This window comes from Carcharodon carcharias, chromosome 33 (genome assembly GCF_017639515.1).
Source record: "Carcharodon carcharias isolate sCarCar2 chromosome 33, sCarCar2.pri, whole genome shotgun sequence".
NCBI classification, from domain to species: Eukaryota; Metazoa; Chordata; class Chondrichthyes; order Lamniformes; family Lamnidae; genus Carcharodon; species Carcharodon carcharias.
In genome coordinates this window covers 9,463,834-9,469,232 of record NC_054499.1, presented here as the reverse complement: position 1 = coordinate 9,469,232, position 5,399 = coordinate 9,463,834, and positions in this window count along the sequence as shown.

The following is a 5,399-nucleotide window of genomic DNA, read 5'->3' as shown; positions in this document are numbered from 1 at the left end:
TCTCCGGCACAATCCGCCATCTTAACCCCTCCCCCCCCCCACAGGTCCTGTCAGTCAGAGAGTCAACATCCTCCCGCCCAGCTCCTCTCTCACCCCCTGATGACCAGTCACATTCCCCCCTCCCCCCACCGCCCTACTCTGCCCCTCTCTCCCCCTCTCCCCTGGGGCAGACCAGCCGCCGCTGACCCATCGCCTCCATTTTGTTTTTTTTGTGTGTGAACATTTCAGCGAGCAGGACCTGGAGCCTGACGTCATCCTACGTGATCTCCACCGCGCGCGCGTCACGCATCGTCAACGTCGAACCCACCCCCCCCTTTTTCGCGTCACGGATTGGCTGCGCCCCTCCCACCTGATCGCCTACGCATCACGGATTGGATGTTCCCGCCTATGTTGGTCACCTCGTGCCGGCTCCTACGTGATCACGTCCTGGCCTCCGATTGGCCGATCCCCACGTGACCCCCCCACCCCTTGCTCCCCTGGAGTTGTCTTCATTTGGAGTTGGGATGGCGCCAGGTGTGGACAATAGTGGGAGCCGCTGGTAGGGAGGGAGGCCTCAGCAGAGGGAGGGAGATATCTAGCCTGACTTGAGGAGAAAGCAGACGACAACACTCAAGAAGCTTCAGAGTGCTGACCCTTGTCCTGCTATTACCCTATTCTGCATTCTTACCTTTGCAGCTATCAGCACCTCCTTTAGTCCTTAACATGACCATTGACACCCCCTTTGTCCTTTAGGTCATGACACCTCTGTCAATCTCTCCTTTGCCCCCACCTAGCACTGGCCTTACATCCAGCTCCACACTTCCCTCCTCCCCCCCACCCCACCATGGCCCGGCCCCACCCCACCCCCCCCACCCCCAAACATTATATTTTCATCACATTCGTACTTCCCTGCAACTCTATAAGAGAAGAATCGTATGGTGTGGAAACGTCAGCCCTTGTTTTTCTCTCCGCCAGGTGCTGTCAGACCTGCTGAGTTTTTCAGGCATGTTGTTTTCCTCTGCAGATAAAGGGGAACCTGTGGAGTACTTAGATTTCCAGAAGGTATTTGACAAGGCGCCACGTCAAAGGCTGCTACGCAAAACAAGAAGTTTGTGGTGTGGGGGGGGGGGTAGGGGTTTAACACGTCAGTGCGGGTAGAGGATTGGTTAGCTAACAGGAAACAGGCATAAATGGATCATTTTCGGGTTGGCAAGATGTATGGCAGGGGGCTCGAGGTGCTGGATCGGAGACCCACCTAATCCCACGGGTACATCATGCCCTAACCCTGACTGAAGCTTTGCATGCGGCACTTTCAGAACTGGCCACGTTGATTAAGAAGTCGATAAAAGAGACACTGCCCCTGCCTGTTGGTGTCACCAATGGCATTTTGTATGTGGATAACAGATGTTGGAAGAGGGGTGAGGTATGCCAAAATTGGAGATGCATGTTCCGCTGGCAATCATCCAAAAATGTGAATCCTGCAAGCGTTCTCGGGATGTGCTCGTTCAGTTTCAGTACTTTGGTAAGAGGAGTGCTGGCCAGATTGCGGAGCTGGAGGACACGCAAGTTGTCAGGGAGTTTGGGTGATTCCTCTGGATGGCACCAGAAGCCCCCAGCCAGGACAGTGACTGATTAAATCCGGTTACGATGCCAGAGGAGAACATGGGTGTGGTGGCAGCGCCCAGCAAGGACACAGAGTTGGGGAGGTGGTGGTGGTGAGTATGAAGACTGGAGGTGGGCAGAGTTGGCAAAATGGGTGGCCCTCCGGGGAAAGTCCTTCGCATCAGATATTACCAGAACAGGACATCCAGCTATAACACTGGCTTCTACCCAGCAACGTGGAAAATCTGCCAGGTATGTCCTGAGCGCACAAAGCAGGACAAGACCAACCCGGCCAAATGCTACCCCATCAGTTTACTCTCAATCATCAGTAAAGTGATGAAAGAGGTAATCAACAGTGCTATCAAGCGGCACTTGCTTAGCAATAACCTGCCCCCTGACGCTTAATTTGGGTACCACCAGGGCCACTCAGCTTCTGACCACATTACAGTCTTGGTTCGAACATGGAAAAGAGCTGAACTCCAGAGGTGAGGTGAGAATGACTGCCCTTGGTCACTGCCTTGATATCGAGCTTGGCATCGAGGAGCCCTGGCAAAACTGGCATCAATGAGAATCAGGTGGAAAACTCTCTGTTGATTGGAGTCGTACCTAGCACAAAGGAAGATGGTGTTTGTTGGAGGTCAATCATCTCTGTTCCAGGGCATCACTGCAGGAGTTCCTCAGGGTAGTGTCCTAGGCCCAGCCATTTTCAGCTGCTTCATCAATGACCTTCCTTCCATCATAATGCATGTTTCTTTCCTTAAATAAGGTGGGGCCATACTGTTCAGTACTCCAGATGTGGTCTCACCAGTATCCGGATGGCTGGACCATCGGCTGCAGTGGGGATCATGCGCCATCGTTATGCAGGTGAGAGAGTCTGTACGAAGCGACAGAACCGGATCCTGCATTTTCATAAGGATAAGAGTGTCCAGTTACGGCTGAACTGCTTATGTAGAGCCCAAAACGGAGACGGAGGACGGGACCCTGAGGAAGTCTGACGTGATATTTCAGAAAGGGTGGCAGTGCTCATCACGGTGAGTTACAAAGACAACAACATGCCCCTGGACGGGACACGGGATGAGCAGCACAAAAAAAATATGAACCTTCTCGGATTGTCAATCTGACTGACTGATCGAGTTCTTTGGCTTCGAAAGAGGAGCCAGAGGGAAATGGCTCAAGAAGAATTACGAGCTCTTGAATTATTTGTGAATCGAGAGAGACGAGGCCTTCGCGACACATTTCCCGCAACTCACCCTCTCGCTCACTCTGGAAATGCTAGATAGATCCATGACTTTGTTACACCTGCCACACTAAACAGTCAAGAGAAATGCACTGGGCACACAGCAGTGACCAATCTTTTACCAAATTAGACAGACTGGATAGAATTCCTGAGCAATTCCAAGGGATTGGGAGCCACAAAGAGGTCTTCCAGTCAGACGTTGAAGAGAGAGTGCATCTCCAAAAGTGGCACATTTCGGTAGTATTAAAGCCCCTGACTGTGGGAAGAGCGGACGAGAGTCCCTGTTTCTGGGTATAGCACCTCGTGTTAATGTGAGAGTTAGATTCTTTTTATTGCCTTTTTTCCCAGTGTTTTCTATAATAAACCATCAAGTTGACTGATGATGTTTTGATGGGGAATAGTGGAAATGCCGCCACCCATTTGACAATGACAGAGTTGCCTCCCTTGTTTGGTGGGTGATCCTTTTCTTGCTGAAATCTGAAGGCGGCTGGTATCACAGTCAAGATCTACCCAGCATCCCTGAGTAATTACAGTCCTCCCTTGGCCTGTGATGACTGGCTGGACCAGCCATAAAAAGACTGGAAATAGGGAGCTGAATATGCCATCTTGGATTGCCTGTGTTTGAGTCCCTGATTCACCCATTGCAAAATCAGAGTGCATCAGGTGGTCTTGTGGTGCAGTGGGTAGTGTCCCTGCCTCTGAGCCAGAAGCTCCTGGGTTCGATTCCCACTCCAGGACTTGATGGCCAAGGGAGAGGAGTTCATTACATGGTCAAACAGGTTGAGTATTGACCTGAAAGTCGTTCCAATGCACGCCAATGGCAGATGGTAAAAGTGGGAGAGACTCCTGGTCAGTCATGTGATGTAAAGAACATTGGATCCTCTACTATCACTATCCATAGCTCCAGACTACAACATGCAGGTTGCTACAGCAACTCGGACTCCCTGAGTGATCTGTAACACACCAAAGGGGCAGTGGACCAAGAAGGTTAAGATAAGGAGTTGAAAGCAGTTTCAGTAATTTCACAAGGCTGAAAGGTGTCCTGAGTTGCATCTCTATCTCCTCCAACCACACAATCCTCTGGCTCCTTAAAAGTTATGAAAGGATTTGATAGAGTAGAAGTCAAAGTGTTCCCAGTTGCTGACGAGACCAGAACATGGAGTCATGAATATAATTCAAAAGGAGAACTTCCTCTTCTACCCTATCAAATCCTTTCATAACTTTTAATGAGCTCTGTCAGGTCACCCCCTAGTCAGGTAAACCAGACTAAATGTTGTGTTGGGTGATAAATTGGGTAAACAAGTTTCTCCAGAATCCTCAACTGGATTTATTAGTGACAACATATTTATGGGAGGCCTTGTGCTCCAGTGGGTAATGTTTCAGCCTCTGAGCCAGAAGCTCCAGGTAAAATAAATTGCAGGACTTGATGGCCATGGAAGGTGCAATCATAAACTCCAGCAAACAGGTTGACCATCAAACTGCAAACACCAATGGCAGGTGGAAAGAATGGGAGAGAATCCTTGTCAGTCGTGTGCTGGAAAGAACGCTGGAGCCTCTGCCGTCACTATCCATAGCTCCAGACTATAGCATGCATGTAAAAGTAAATGTTGTCACAGCAACTTGAAGTCCCTGAGTGAACTGTCACACCACCATACTCTATTTATGCACCATACCTAATGACTATTTTTCAAATGGAGTGTTTTGGATTTGGATGGATATGTGATCAGTTGTTGAGCCAGTTAGAGTTTATAATCACAACTGGTGAATGGTTGGGGAATGATGACCATCTGAGTTACTTATTCGGATAGATGGTGTTGTAGCGGTAATATCACTGGGCTAGTAATTCAGAGGCCCAGGCTGATACTCAGGAGCAAGGGTTCAAATCCCACCATGGCTGCTGATGGAATTTAAATTCAATTAAGAAAATCTGGAATTGAAAGCTACCCTCAAGTTGTTTTGGTTCACGAATGTCATTTAGGGAAGGAAGTCTGCCACCCTCACCCGGTCTGGCCTACATGTGATTCCAGACCCACAGCAATGGTGGTTGGCTCTTAACTGCCCCTCTGAAATGGCCAAACAAGCCACTCAGTTCGAGAGCAATTAGGGATGGGCAATAAATGCTGGCTGAGCCAGTGATGCCCGCATCCCATGAAGGAATAAAGGAAGCTTCAAAATGATGAAGGGAATCAGCAGAACATCTTATAAAGAAAATAAATTGCTTTTATGTAGCATCTTTCAGGATACTCATGTCTTGAATATGCAGCACTTCCGGTTTCCAGAAGGGCGGGAGGTTCAAATTGAAGCAGCAGCCAATCAGGAAGCGGGTCTAGCGGGTCAGGAGGAGGAGAGGGTGCAGGCCATGTCAACTTGAACGCGTTGACGCGACGACGCAGGCGATGGGGGTGAGCCACGTGGGGTTGGGGATTTGGGGGCCGGGGTGGTGGTGGGGGGGGGGGGGTTTAGCGGCGCCGCGTTCGGTGATTGGCTGTTGCGAGGAGAGTCGCGTGGCGGTCTGCAGTGCAGCGCCCTTTGGTTGGCTGCTGTAAGGTGGGTCACGTGGGGGGAGGGGGACTTAGGGGTG